The sequence below is a fragment of the Sturnus vulgaris genome, chromosome 7, assembly GCF_052056855.1.
Source record: "Sturnus vulgaris isolate bStuVul1 chromosome 7, bStuVul1.hap1, whole genome shotgun sequence".
NCBI lineage: Eukaryota > Metazoa > Chordata > Aves > Passeriformes > Sturnidae > Sturnus > Sturnus vulgaris.
Genome location: NC_142249.1, coordinates 32,660,167 through 32,675,848, shown reverse-complemented (window position 1 = coordinate 32,675,848; position 15,682 = coordinate 32,660,167). Strand labels below are relative to the sequence as shown.

The following is a 15,682-nucleotide window of genomic DNA, read 5'->3' as shown; positions in this document are numbered from 1 at the left end:
GGGCTTCTGCTGATTGAATGACTCACAGAACTAAGCCCAGTGAAGCTGGTAAATTTTACCCAACAGAGCTTATGCAGATCTTGGCTTCAATCCAGCAGAGCACTTAAGCACATGCTTAATTATACGCAAATGACATAGAGCAATTGAGGTACGCACGTGTTTAAGCGCGTTGCTGGTGAAAGACTTTATTTAGAGAAACGTGGAAAAGTTGGTAACCCCTGAAAGAGGTGAAGTTGAGAGATGCAAGTGACACCGTGCCACAGCCCAGGCTGCAGAGGTGCAGATAGTCCAAGGAAGGCGTTGGGTTTCAAGAGCTGGCCTCTAGCGATTCTCCAAATAGTTTACTGTGCAGGGCAATGGTGAACATCATGGTCATGGAGATTACAGTGCAGAAAACTCATGTTGGGACTTTCAGATGGATTTGGAGGCCCCAGGAGCCCAGGGACACCACCTGTGTAATGACACTGGCAGCCTGCAATGGGGCCTCACCCCAGAGATGGAGCAGGGAACCAGACCAGGCTTTACTTCTTTACGTTGAGGGTGTCAGAGCCCTGGCACAGGATGCCCAGGGAGGTGGTGGAATCTGTCTCTTTGAAGACATTCCAAACCCACCTGGACGTGTTCCTGTGCCACCTGCTCCAGCTGACCCTGTCTGGGCAGGGGGGTTGGACGCGATGATCTCCAGAGGTCCCTTCCAACCACAACAATCCTGTGATGGTTAAGCCTTCTCCCTGGCACCGACCGCGGCCGCTCCGGCCTCCTCTCCTCCGGGCGGCCCTGCTGGGCATTGGGCGGCTGGCACGGCACCGAGGGGGGCACGGGGGGCCAGCCCCCGCCAGGCCGATGCCCGAAGGGTCTCTCCCGGCCCGCCTCCGCTCGGGGCCGGCGCGGGCAGCGCTCCCACGGCCGCCGCGGCCTCCTGACCCGCGCGTAACCCGGCACCGCCCGCCCCGGCAGCAGCCGCAGCCCCGGCGGGGCTCCCGGCTCCCGTCTCGCTTCCCCATCGCCGTCATCGCCATCCTCCTCCTCCTCCTCCCGTCCCGCCGGTCCTCCGGGCGCGTTTCCCGTGGTGCAGCGCGCGCGCGGCGCTCTGGCCGGGTGTCGCTGTCACCGCCCGCGGACGCTCGGCGGAGCAGCAGGAAGGAGCCGCCGCCGCCGCCGCCGCTCCCCCCGGGCTCCCCCCTCCGCCGCCGCCGCCCCGCCGGCCCCCCCTGCCCGCGCCTCGCCACCCCCGCCATGCCCGGGGCCGCGGCACGGCCGCTCTGAGCCGCCGCCGCCGCGCCCGGCCCGGCCCGGCCCGGCCGCCTTCTCCTCGCAGCTCTGCGGCCGGTAAGTGCCGGCGGGAGCGAGCCGGGGTCGGTCGGGGCCGTTCGGTGCGCGGAGGGAGGGAGGAGGAGGAGGAGGAGGACAGGGAGGGGAAGGAAGGGAAGGAAGGGAAGGGGGGGCCGCGGCGCGGCGCGTCCCGCATGGGCCGCGTTTGGCCCCGGCGCGGAGAGGCCGGCGGGGAGCGGGGGATGAAGAGGCGGCGGGCGCCCTCCGCCCGCTGCTCCCGCTGCTCCCGCTGCTCCCGCTCCGTCCGCTGCCCTGGCCCGGAGCCGCGGGGCCGCGCAGGCCGCGCCGGGGCGGCGGGGATGGGGCCAGCGGGGCTGCCTGACAGACGCACAAAGAGCTGACGGACGGACGGACGGACGGACGGACAGCGCGTCCCGCCGGCCCCGTCCTCCCGGGCCGTATCCTCCCGCTGCTGGCCTCTCCATTGTTCCCGGTGTAAGATAGGTGAAGCGTGCCGACCTGCGAACAGTCATTTCGTTTGGTTTTATTTCTGCATAACCTTCTCAGAGTCTCCTCTCAGCTGCTCGGAGGAAGCTTTTGCAAGGCACCTCTTTTCCCCAGCGTCGGGAGCCGCTAACAAGTGCCAGGCTGGAAGTGGCTTGGGAGAGCAGGGGGGACCAGTAGAAGTTGAAGAGAAATTAGTTGGGCTTCAAACACTTTCACTCATCAGCATCATTCCTCCCCCGATTCCTGCCAAACCTCAGCTGGGGTGAGTGCAGCAACGTCTGCATTAAGCTGGCTCGTGGAAAGGGAAGACATTTATGTTGCAGACATAAATCATCTCTCTGGTAGCTTTGTTTTTGTAAACTGTTTAGGGCAGCTGTGAGAGATTTTGCAGGATGACTAAAAAAAGAGTAGATATGTGGAATCCAGTGATCACAACTTCAGTCTTGCTTTGAAAGTCTGCTTGGAGCGTGACCTATCTCTGTCTGCATACACGTGACATTCTGGTCCAAGAAGTTGTAGATGGAAGAGATGTCTTAGTCCTGATGAGCAGCATCTTTGCCACTGGACAGAACAAATGACAGAGGACTGTGTTTTTTCTTTTGAATAGGGTCTCAGTTGCTTTGTTTATTTCTGTACTTGTAAATGTCAGTATTACTTTACAAGCTTACTAGGAATATATACCTGGGCCCACCCATCATGCTTCAACATTTTGGAGTGCCTATATCCAATTTCCTTGTTGTAAGTGGTATAAATTTTGTAGCCATTCTCCATGAGTTTGGTGAATATGCCTTGTGAAGGGAAGAAGTAGAAAACCAGTACCACCCTGCATCAATTTTTGCAGGCATTCTTATCCTGTTCTCAAAATCAGCCCAGATAAACCAGTGGTCAGATTGAGACTTAAAATCTCTCCTGCTGTGTGAAAAGTTTGCATACCTTCAGGCAATGTTAGTTTTTCAGTGTTCACTTCCAGTGTTTGGGTTTGTGCATTGTCCAGTGACAGCTGTCATCTGCAGGAGTTTCGGCTGCACCGGAAGCTCTGGAGCATGTGAGGCCTCCTTTCCTGTGGATCTCGTGGGATCTGCAGGCTCCTGGTACAGGCTACAGACACATTCATAGGAGAGGCCAGCAAAGCCTGCTCTTGTTGCACTAATTTAGGAAAGCAGAATTAATTTTCAGTTGCTGTTTCCTGAAAACTGTTGTCATGGCCTTTCATCATGAATACGCCACTGAATGGATGCGTGTGTTCAGTTTCCAAAAGTGTTTTCTTTGTAGTTTTTTCTGGATATCTGCGTGCCCCTCTGCACTTAGTCAGTGAGCTGATATAAATGAAGAAAGCTGAAAAAGATGAGGATGATCTCTTGCATTTAGACTGCTGTCTGCACATGTCCGTCCTTCCGTCTTCGTTCCTCAGGCTGAGACCTGAGAGAACAGATGTGTATGTAATCTATGCTTCTGTTACTGTCTGTCTTGTCCATGTGTGTTTCATGTCTACTGTATTGCAAACATACTCTGTTTATGGAAAAAGCCCTAATAGAATGGATAATAAAATCAATTAAGTGGGTAGGTAGCTATTTGAAGAGCTACAATGATTTAAAAAAGGAGAAGAATTATTCAAAATGTGAAAAATTACATTGCAGGCTGAATTGTTCACCTGAAGGAACATATACTTTGGGAATATTGTTATGTAGCTTTTCATAAGGTGATTTTCCTTCTGAGTTCAGTGTCTACAAGTTTATTTGTATGAGGATTTAAAGCACTGGAGTGTGAGGGTGTTCTAAAGACAATTGGTGTAAAACCATTGAGGTTGGAAGTTCCTACTTCTATCTGAGAATTTCTGTGTACCAGTAGTGTTAGAGTTGAACAATGAGAATGCTGATAATATATTACTCTAGTGAAATATGGTGATGGTTCATCTTAAAGAGTTTAGCTTACTTCTAGATACGCTCTTTGCACCACAGGTTCAGTAATACGGATTTGCAAATAATGGAGCTCAGAGGTATTGGCTGTTATTATATGGATTTAGGTTAAACATTTTAAAATGTACTAATAGGGAGAAAGTGTTTGTTGTATTCTAGTAATTTGGGGAGAAACATGGTGGGTTTGGTTTTTGTGTCTGCTCCAAGACATTTGTGATTGATTTTTGACTGGAATCTCTGTCTTCCTCAGGCGAGGATTGCTGTGTGGGCTCTTACAAATGGAGACCTGTCTGTATGGAGCAGCTTGATGGAGTGGGCCTTAATCTATCAAAACCCCTTTAAGTGTTTAGCATAATAGGGGATTAAGTTTGATTTAATTTTGGCTCTAATATAAAATACATTTTTCTCTGTGAAGTAATGGAAGTCAAATAAGAAATAGTAGCACTGGGGTAATGTCTTTCATAAATGAAGATACTGCTGTTACCCTAAATATGGAATGAAGCATCCAGGTTTCTTGTCCAAACTTACTTAGCATGTCTTGTATATTGAATGAATGGCACAAGCATTGAAAAGTAAACACCAGTGGAAATATTTTTTACTTTGAAGGCTCTTAAATGGATCTAACAGAGAAATTTTTGTAGGTTTTATTAAAATAAGTACTTCCTCTGCTTTTGCCTGGCATTTTAATGATAGCTGCCTTTCAGACAAGCATCAGTTTTGATGAAATAGATTCAAGCCTTCAGCTTGCAGTCTGATCTGCATAAGTGAGTGTTTAAAGACAAAAGTGGTCCCACAAAGGCTCCATGGATGTAACCAGACATGGATGTCTGCTTCTATCAGGTTGCAGGGCTTATGTAAAGGATCAGTACTGTGATTAAGTTCCACTTTAATTTGTTTAAGGTTTTTTGAAAGAAATACTTTTGGGGAAATTATATTTCTTGGAGTACTGAGATGCATGATTTTTTTTTCTTTCATCTTTTCAGTTCTGTAAATTGGTATCTGTGCAGAACCCCTTGTACTTAGTACTGAGTTAAATGTACAAACTTACTGTTTTTTAACAGCTAAGACATAGCTATTGACAGGACATGTCAGCAAACCACAGCCATTGGCTATAATATGTACTTATATGTCAAGCACAAATTTCTGTCTAACAAAGGAAAATCCATTCAGATTTTCATGAGATTTATTTTCATTTACACAAATGCTGTTAGTTACTTTATTTCAGTACTTTCCAGCGAAGTTAAATACACAACCCCATCTGTTTAGCTCATTAGCTGGTACTCTATATACATTTTAAATATACATTTTTTTATCTACATAGAACAGAATGTTTTATACATCAGCAGTAATTCCATAAACTATACAAGTGATAAAATTTAAACTATTTAACTTACAAATTATTGCACAAATTAAAATACAATAACATATGTGAGTATTCAAATATTATATGTGATTATCTTCCCCTGACTCCATATAGAGATGCTTTTTGTGTATCGTTCAGCATGTTGGATAAAATACTTGGAAAACATCTATATATTCTCACAAAACTTGATTGTAAATGTGTTCCAAGGAGAAATTCACTGTCTTTTAGAAAGACTGTGGAATCCACAACATGCAGAAGCTTCTTTCACACTGTCAAAATGTTATTTTGGGAGATAATATAGAAGCCGGTACTGCTTTTGTTCCAAAATAATTTTTAATGTACTCTTAGGATATTATCAGTGTGTTAATGTATTTCAGGCTTTGATATCAAGAGGTAGCAGTGTGAATACTGTAATGTAGTTAATGTATTACTAACTTATATTATTTTATTGTTTCATTGCACTTTTGAAAACCTCAAGCCGTAGCTCAATAACAGCATGTGTATTGGCCTGATCCTGGAGCTGATATACTCTACTGGCATATTAGTATCACAGTATCTGCATCTTGTCACGGTATGTGCAGAGAATCTTAAGGCAGTGCTGTCTAATTCTTCCCTTATGACTAGGATGACATTTTTATAAGCGCAGAATTAAACAGTCTGATGATAAAATGAAATCTGTGTGGGAAGAAGTTCCAACCTGCAAACAGCAGTAGGGTATAATTTATGAACAGCCTATCAAATATAAACTGTCTAGATCTCTTGCACTGGAAAAAACCCAAAAAATCCAACATAAAAACCAAAATCAAAAATCAAGGTACCTGTAAAATGTCCATAAAACAGTTTCTTGATATAACATGTGATATTACTCATGTGTAAAACTGTTGTGATATCTTTGTGAGCTCAGCTATATGACTGATAAATCCTTCTGCTCTAAAATTGTTTCAAATGGCAGCTACATCTGCAAGGTTAAAAGATGCCCATTCATAAAAGCTTCTACAACTGTCTTAAATGTTTTTGTAATAATTTCCCATAAAGTCTCTATTAACTTTTGCTACTTATGCACTCCACCATGGTTATAAAAGACTTCATTAGAGAGGTTTACAATGCCAGTAACATCATGGCCAGGTCTCGTTACCTTAGTGCAAGAGGTGAAGTGAGAAATACTGATGCTGTGCAGATGTGTCATAGTCATATGATCACTAGCAGTATTCAAGAAAAGGGAAAAACCAACTTTTTATATTCTCTGAATATTAACTGCTATGTGATTGCCCTCAAAATTTGTCAGATTTTTCTTTTTCTGTTGTTAGGATTGTATTTGAATCAAGGAAATGGTAATAATGCTCCTAAAAAGTGTGTGTGCATGCAGATGTGTATGCAAGACACTTGTAGCATGTATTTATGATGCTATCTGGCCTAAAGCTCTAGTCCTGGAGAATGAGAAATGTTCATCATAAAGTGAGGTTTATTTTGCCAAACAATAAGCAGCATATTTTAGTGACTGGGATGTCACTGGGAAGGAGCAAAGCAAGGAAGCAGTTTCTAAATACACTGGGTTTCTGCAGGCTTCTGTGGGTACTGAAAACTCTTCAGGCTTGCTTTCAACAAGTGATCTTTGGTGTTGCACTGCAGACATACTTCAGTTTTGTAAAAGCAGGGAGGAGGAAGCAAAGTGAATATGTAAGCCAAGAAATAAATATATTTCACAGGATCCATGGATGATTTTTTTAGTCTGTAGGCATTATACCGGTCGGAATTTCCAGATTCAGTGGATGATTTCGGAGTGTCTCAAATAGAAGTACTCTGAAGGGAATTATAATCTCCTGAAGCATGATTCTCCTCTGGTTTTGACCACATACACACACTGGTTTCTGACACAGGTCACTGTTACATGTCAGTCCATCAAACAAAATACATGTGAGATGGTTGACAATTGTCAGGGTTTTAAGTTGGGTCATTTATAGCATTGAGCAGTTCTTGATATAACAGTAACTATATACATAAATTTAAGACGTTCTCTTTTGTGTATGTAAACTGGTTTTCTTGAAAATAAAGTCTAGTGTGAAAGTGCTCTGAGTGAATATTGCTTTAGCAGTATTGAATGAAAATGAATCTTTCATATGGGAAAGACTGCTGTCATCCTTCAAGGAGGAAAGTTTTATTAGGCTGTGGTTCTCAGGAGCTTCCTCTGTCACTGGTGAACCTGACAGTTATATTTTGTGATGAATTTTTGTCTGAGTCAGCAAAAAGATGTCAAAGTTATGTGATTATGTTCTGAGGAGCAGGAAACTTGTATTGTTATGGAGTATAAGGAAGTAAGGAAAAGCTACTTAGCTTTAGTGTTGTTTTTTCCTGGTAGAGATTATGAAATTCTTTTTAAATGACTCGTAGAAAAGAATTTTTATGTATTTGAAATGTGTTTTTTTACGATCACCAATGATGAAATTAAGTTACTGAGAGGGGGATTAAAATAGAGTTTATAGAAGAGGAGCACACAGAGGATAATCATCCAGTTGTCACAGTATTTTGCTGGAAAATGTGGAGTAGGTGGCAATTTGTAGACAAAACCAGTGGGCTTGTTGTCTGAATCTGACAGTTAAAAGTAGATCATGCAAACCAGGCGTGTTCAGCTCGTGCCTGTTAGGAATCTGTACTCAGTGTACACTATATTGGATCAAATGTAGTGCAGATTTCAGTGTGAGTTTACTGTCACTTTTCAAGGAGCAGTGATGTAAAAGGACAAACTGACAGAAAACCTAATCTGTCAATTCTTTGCATAATCTTGCATTTCACTGTCTAGTGTACCTTTGTGTTATCCCTGGATTACATTCCTTGTAGGTCACAGGACAGGCAGGGGGCTTTCTGCAGTTGTGGAGGTGATGAGAGTGTGGCTGCACATGCAGAAAAAATGGAATCTGTTGCAGTTGCATCTTATGTGCCTAAAATTTGCTGTAACATTGGACAGCTCTTAATTTCCCACATTTGGTTCAGCAGAGAAGTCTAGGCTCTCGTGCTTCCATCTTGGGTACCTGGACAGGTAGTGTTAGGACAAGAGGCAATGAACTGAAATAGAGTAGATGTAGATTAGCTATTAGGAAGAAATTCTTGACTATGAGGATAGTGAGACACTGGAAGGGGTTGCCCAGAGAAGCTCTGGATGCCCTATCCTGTTAGTGTTCAAGGTCAGGTTGGATGGGGCCTGATAGTCTAATGGAAGGTGTCCCTGCCCGTGGCAAGGGGATTGGAACCAGGTGATCTTTAAGGTCCCCACGAAGCCAAATCATCCTAGGATTCTGTTACAACTTGTTGCCCTATTACCTCTGGCACACATCTTTGCATTGGGGGAACCTGGGTAAGTGCAGCTGCAGCAGTGTGTTCAGGGCTTCAGGAGCTGAAACTCAACATGGTTGGATGAGGAACCAGTATCTGGAAAACAGTTCCTAAAGGCAGAATATGCTGTATTTTTCTTTCATCTGAATCCTGTCAGAATATTTTTCTGACTTTACAGATTGGCTTCCTGCTTGCTTAGTAATATGGTTTATATTGAATGTATTTTACTAAGACTTTGCTTCATCATGAAGTTATTTGACTATGGATTCTCAAAAGTTTCAGACCTGTTTGGAATGGTAGCCCTTAATTATTGGTCTGTGAGTTAATGGCATCAAGAACCTTGAACATTTTTGTTCCTAATAATTACAGGAGTTGTTATAAACACGTATCATATCTTTTGATCATTCTGAATTCCTGTTTTAGTGTATTCTAGGACTTAATTAGTGAGAATTAGCTGCAGGGCACCAAAGTCATTGAGGTAGAATCCAATTTCCACAACCTTTTTATTCAAGAGGGCACAATCCTGAGAAGTCTGAGTTTTATTTTTTGGATTATTTTCAGTGCTAGTTAATGAGCCAGGATATCTGTGTTATTATTGCTCTTATAAAATAGTTTCTAGACATCTCATGTTTTGGCTTGCCTCAATGTGAAAATGGGCTTAAGTGCCTGAAAATTGTTTGAGAAATTTAAAACTGTAATGAGGAAAAATTACCTTGGGGTATGTGGTAGAAGTCAGCGGGATTCCTTGTTCATACAGTTAGTGAAGTATGAAGGGAAAGAGTTACCTGGAACTTCTTGCTGAGGTTGTGGATAGTCTTTTGAAGAGGATACACTGCAGAAGCACACTGGATTTAGTATTTGATTTGCCTTTTTTTTTTCCTTTTGAAGTGAGGGTCATTCAGATTAAAAATGAATTTTAAAAGGCTTATTTATTTAATTCTGGAATTTTATGTACGTGGGATAGGATTAGTTCTTAGTTGATTTAATCTGACCACAAGTGTTGGTTAGCAGTAGGGAGGTAGTGGATTTGTTGCAACAGTGTGGAAAAAAAAATTCCTATCTGAAGACAAGCATACTCTTAAGAAAACCTTCTTTGTTGTCTTGGCAAATGTACACGGGCTGTAACATGCTTGTGTTCCAAGAGGGGTTTTGAGAAAGTGACCTGGTTGCTAACTTCCATGATTTTAGAATTTATTCCTTCTCCCTCTGACTGATTTCATACTATCTTTAAATACTAACACATGTCAGTTTATGTGCTGACTCTTCTGTTTATTCTTGATGAAGGTGCTTGATACTGTTCTGATGCTGTAACAGAGTGCTGTTGAGGCCACAGCAATCCCTGATTCCACTGATGAAAACTGCTCCTTGGTGCCCAGTTTGTAACTGTTTGAATATTTGAAGAACAGTGATAGATTTTCTTTTTTTGGTTCACTGTTGGTCAGTGCTATCCCTAATGTGGTGCAACAACATCATCTACTCCTTGATTTTTATCATACTTTAAAGGAAAGAAAGAGCTACCGCCAGGGCATACAAGTTGGGATGCTGCTTCTGGTGACATCTAAATCATTGTCATTGCACTGGTTTTATATTCCTATAAAGTTTCCATCTCTGAAGGGTCCAAATTATTTTTGTAAATGTCATGAGCATTTTGACAAGTAACTGCCACATGTGATTCATTTTCCTACCTGATGAGATTATTATACGGGCTTATTTTTTTCCATTGACTATATTACATGTGTCTTGCCTTGTGTTTATGTTAGCAAATGTGAAGTAGATATTTAATTTTTAGTTGCCAGGTACTAGTACTAGTACTAGTGTTATGGAATAGATCCCTAAAAGGCCTTTTTTTAAACGGGTTAGGGTAGATCTGTAGGGCTTGAAGAGTGGAGCAGTGAGTGGAGATGTATGTCTTTGAGCTTTAGACTCTTTCAGATCTCCTGGCCCAGATTTTTGGCCCCATCTTTTCATGTGGGCCACTGAAGAGAAACACTGTGGTATTTGAAAAACAGTACAGAAAGCATAGGATTTGCTTGGTCTGTCTGGAGTGAATCCTTTGCTAAAGAGGTGTTCATTCTGTCATGTTTTGGATTAACTGGATTATTTGAGTTTTTGTTCCATGTGTAGATAGATGAAAGGTGTGTTTGAAAGGCAGCTGAAATGAAATAAATATCCATTAAAAATGAAGTTACGCTGAGGTATGACAATGCTTCCTCTGCAGAAGAATGAGGTGAGAAAATGTTCCTTGCCTGGTGGAAAGTTAATCTAGAGAGAGCCAAGCATATTTTGTAGAATTTGTTTTGAGATTTTACAGAGAATGTAATCTTACCCTGAATAGGTTTGCTGAAATGAAGTTAGGGGAAAAAATGCCTACTCCGTGCATGGTGATTTGCTAAAGTTGAAATTGGAACTTAGGAGAATGGTTCCTGTATTCTAAAATACTTGCACTGCTTTCACAACCTGAGAGCCTATGTTGAAATAACGTCTTCGAGTGCTGAAGTAAGATCTAGAAATATCACCTGTGCTCTGTAAGATCTGTATTGTTGTTATTTGTGGCCTTCCCGCCTGTAGTTTAGAATAGTGTTGTTTTTTTCCTGTAAGTTTTCCTTGTGCTGTCATATATGTAAATGAGGACTGTCTCCCGGAATCTCTAAGGTGATTTTGCAGCTAACTTCCAGGTTTTTTGAGCAAAATCTTCTTGGTTATACTTCCATTAGCTTATTGTCCAATGTTACTTAATCTGTGTGGATGTATTAAGTAATTGTCTTGAATTTTTCTGTAATTACTGTTTTTCTTTAGTACATGTAGATGGCCTTTTAGAAAGCAATGAAGCTGAAGTAGGTATTACAAGAAAATCATGCTTTTAAGAGAGCAATTTTAGGTGTAAGCCAAGTATTCAAGATTTAAAATTGCCACATTGAGCTTTACCTGTGCCACTTAATTTTGCCATCCTCCTTATATTATTAATATATTGCACCTTAATATTATACCCTCGTATTTCCTGATACGTGAATCCCAAAGCCCCTACCTTTTTGAATGTCCATGAATTGAATAAGCAGCTGCTCTGTACTTTGCTTTCTTCTTGTTGCATAACATCTGTTCTCTTACTGTGCTCTGCTTAAAACAGCTCTGAAGGCAGAATGAATATATATTTCTTTGTGAAATTTCTGTAATAGTTATCAGTAGGCTTGTGAGGCCCTCAGAGATAGTGCCTACTGCTCAATTCACACCTAAATCCTAGGTGGAGCATTGCACCTGATTTAGAGACAAGAAGTGGAAAGATGGGAGAGATGATTTGCCAAGATAACATATTTGTCCCAAAAGCAGTGGCAGAGCCTCAATAAGAAACCAAATCTCCCATAGTTCTTTTACATCATGGTGGTAAACAGTGTTTCTCTTTTCAAATTGTTACTGTCATGCTTTCCTTTTCTTGATGGCCATCCCACATTGGTGTGCCCCATTCCTCTGATGATTCTGCACCCAAGTGGCTGCTCCATGTTAGGTGGAAAACTACTGGTGGTTGGGCTTTCTGGTCAGTGGGAGAGGCCAGAGCCCTCTTACCCACCTTCTCACAGCTTCACTTCTGTCTCTGGTGCAGGTTTACCTTTCCATCCAAGGTGTGCTGCCTTTTCCCCTCCAGGGCTGTGCTGGCTGCAGGAACAAGAGCACCACAAACTGATTAGTTCACCCTTGTGACCTATATTGAACATTGCTTGTTATTACAAGTATTTTACTATGCCTCAGGGAGAGGAAATGGATATTTCTTATTTTATGGCTGGAGAAGTGGTGCCTGTGAACAAGACGAAAATTTCTATTTGGTGTGGATGTCCATTGAGCTCTTTAAGAGCTTTTTTTGAAATTAAAATAGCAGCATTGCATTCATCTTTGTATTTTTAAAGTATTGCTGTAAGTGACATAATTGCAGCCCTGAGTACTCAGCATTTTGGGTAAATCTGACCTGAATATGTCAAAATAAGCAGCTGGAAAATGTGCCAAATATAATTATTGATCACCTATTTTGGAAAAATTTTGGTAGAAAGAGCTTGATCCTATTTTGCTAGGTAGTGTTCAACTGCTTAAATGGGCATTACTTTCTTTTCATGCACTCTGTGACTCATGCATGTTTTGGCACTTACAACAAACAGAGCAAGGATATTATAATCTCTCTCACTAGTTTCACATATTTTTATGGAGCATTCCCTCCAGTGTGCTGTAGAAAATCATATATGTGTGTATATATATGCACACACATGCACATATATTTGTGATATTTGTATTTTAAAGAAGTACAGTACCAGTGTTTGTGCTTGGGATTGCCCTGTCTCACTTGCAGGATCTTGCACTCAGCCTTATTGAAGTTCATGAAGTTCACACAGGCCCATCTCTCCAGCCTGTCAGGTCCCTCTGGATGGCGTCCCTTCCCTCCAGGGCATCGACCACTGGGTGTCTTGGGAACTTGCACACACATATACAGACCTTTGGTATTTGGGCCAATTTGAGAGCAACAGCAGGTTGTCATTTTCTGTAAAGCAGCACTAGCATAGTCCTTGTGATGAGTAGAGATGCTTCACAGATACTTGCAGATGGTAAAGTTGTGAGGCCCAAAGAGTTTAAGGGCTTGTAAGAAAAAGTCACATTTTTAAAAATCTGAGCATTAGAGTAGACACCAATGATAGGGTGGACTCTCAGAGTTAGGAGGAGGGATTGCCCCTCTCAATGACCTTAGCTGTTAGATTAGCTCAGCTTTGTGATAGAACTGCACTGTTGTCAAAATAAAATGAAAAACCATTTGACACGTTATCTGAAATATTTTTATAGTTTCAGCTTGGGGCATGCATGAGATAGATGAAATTATACAAAATTTTCTCCAGTTGGACTGAAGTTATAAAATGCCACTTAGGAGATGCTGGGTAGCCTTAGTTACATGCAGTGCTTGTTTTCCTCAATATGAATGTCATCAGAAGTCCCCAGAGTGAGCACTTTTGAGTGTCCAAGTTTCATGGTGCAAAGACAGAAATCCTGCATTCTTCTGAGCTTAACTACCCAATGGGAGAAATTCCCAGATAAGTTCTCAAAAATAACTGTTTTGTAATAGTTTATAACATAGTGCCACAAAACCAGTGGCTTTTTTCTTCCAGATAAAAAGTAGCATTGCCTGTGATTTTTGAATTTAAAATATGTTTGTGACACTGGTGACACCCCTGTGGATTTTGACATGGAGCTGTGGCTTTTTAAATACAACATCACAAGCTTTTCCATGTTCACATTTGATATTAAATTATAGTTACACTGGTGATGATGGAATACAGATTTCAGAATAAGAAAGGTGACAAAGATTTTCACGCATGGATAATTTTGTGCACAATAAGGAGATTTTCTGTGAGTAATCCTGTTGATTGTAATAGGACTATTCACAGCTCAGTATGAGTGTAAATCTTGGTGGGATCAGGCCCTGCACTGGCCTGTGTTCAGCAACATGGAGCACTCAGAAATAACTGTGCAACAAGTCATAAGAGTGTATCATATGTTACCTTTTAGAATGTGTTGATTTTATGATCTGTTAACCTTTCCATGATGATTTATGTTTGATTGCTTTCTTTTTGCAAGTCAACACATTCAAATTGATTCTTAAAACTACTTACGTGTTAATTTAAAAATCGTTCTTTTAGCTGAGTGTTATTTTTCTGAGTAGGGAGAAGAGAGAATTGTGTTTAATTTTCTTTATTGAGTACCATTAAGTAGGGTATTATTCTTTACTCTCTAGGCTTCTGTGGTATGGTAAAAATTGAACCTTTGATACTGTGAAAGCGAGCTATGTTTCCTTTTGTATTGGACTATATCCATATTTTAATAGTGCAAGTAAATATATTTTCTGATGTGATGAGAATAGTCAGCATTTTTCATGGTTTGGTAGGGATTTAAAGTGGATGTTAGGAACCTGTTAAGTTCTAACTTTTCTCTTGCTTTTGGAGGGGCTTGCATTGGTGGTGGTTTCATTCATGGAAATGCTTAAACATTAGTAGTTTTAAATATGCTATTAAGCTCTGTTGCTACCTTTTTCTTCATTAGCATTAGAAATTACAGAATTATTGGTGACTTCTATGCTTCATTTTAGGAGGAAAGCATATGAGAATGTAGATAGCCATTTTTCACATGGTCTGAATTTGGCATAGCTGTTGGGTATGTTTGGGTGGCAGCTCTGAGGTGTTAATGTGTGTGTGTACATTGCCTTTGTGGAGCAGTTTCACAATGCACTTTAATCTGATCCAACCACTGACCACTCCTGGAAGAAATAGTCCTGTTCGCTGCTCCTGCTTCCTCACTCCACTGCTCTATCCCACTGATCCAAACAAAACCTCGTGGCTTTTCTGTGGGAATGTTTTTGCCCAACTCCCTCCTCAGTTGCACAATGTTGTGCTCAGCCCAGAGTAGGCACCAAGGAGGTCTGAGGTGGGAGAGGTACAGGACACTCCCCTTTGGGCAGGTACCCCTGTATTGGATTGTTTCTTTCAGTACTATTGAGAGTTGAGTAAATAACAAAATACACCAAATGTCCCACTGGAGTGGCCTATCAGTTGTAGGTGATTTTGTAGAAGTTTGGCTATTTAGAAAGGTTTTGCTAGTCATGCCAGTAAATTGCTCTGGTTATAAAGTGGTTGTCTTTTTAATTCAGAATAAACCTTTCCAAAGTGAATTCCACTATTCCACTAAATAGGGAAGGAAAACATTCTGTACTAGAATGAGAATGTTCATTTGGGGAGTTTTATAGCTTTATGTACACTATATTAATTTAAGCTTACGGTTTAGCACAAATAATTGGAGCATGACCATAGAGATGAGCCATAAGAAGCTGAGAGGTTCCCCCAGATTGCCTTTTGAAAATCTAATTCTGTGTGCGTTTTGCACAAGTAACCTTTATATGTTTTGTGGTTTGGGCTCTGCATGTACTCCTTCTTCCAGAAGCTCTTGAATCAAGGATGTGGGAGGAGTACTCAGGTATGTGTTCTGTAGCTTCAGATGTTTGCTCATTAGGAATGTTGCACACTTCCCAAAATGTGGAGGTAAAATAATGTCATCAGGCTACTCCCAGTGTAAGGTTATCCTGAAACCATTTAATAGCTTGGGCTGAGCACAGTGTCAGCTTTTGTGAGGGGAATCTTGGAGGTAGTTTTCATCAGAATGGTATCAGGTTGCTAAAGGCAAGTTAGAATTGCTGTTGTGCATCTTGGCTCTTGTGTTTGGGTTGTTGTGTCTTAGAAAACACACTAAACGAGAGCTTATTGATATTTAATTTGTTATC

At 41.6% G+C, this 15,682-nt stretch overlaps 1 protein-coding gene across 3 annotated transcripts in view; it reads left to right on the top strand.

The window, feature by feature from the left end:
- The first annotated feature begins 1,281 nt into the window (after window positions 1-1,281).
- Window positions 1,282-15,682, top strand: part of ZNF148 (zinc finger protein 148) — a 41,085-nt gene continuing 26,684 nt past the window's right edge. Inside the window, exon 1 of one of the 3 annotated variants that reach the window (XM_088168324.1) lies at window positions 1,282-1,329. The gene's annotated coding sequence lies outside the window, so the exon portion shown is untranslated. Of the gene's footprint in view, window positions 1,330-1,819; window positions 2,042-15,682 lie in introns of those variants that run through there. The other 2 variants (XM_014871796.2, XM_088168325.1) reach the window with 2 other exon arrangements.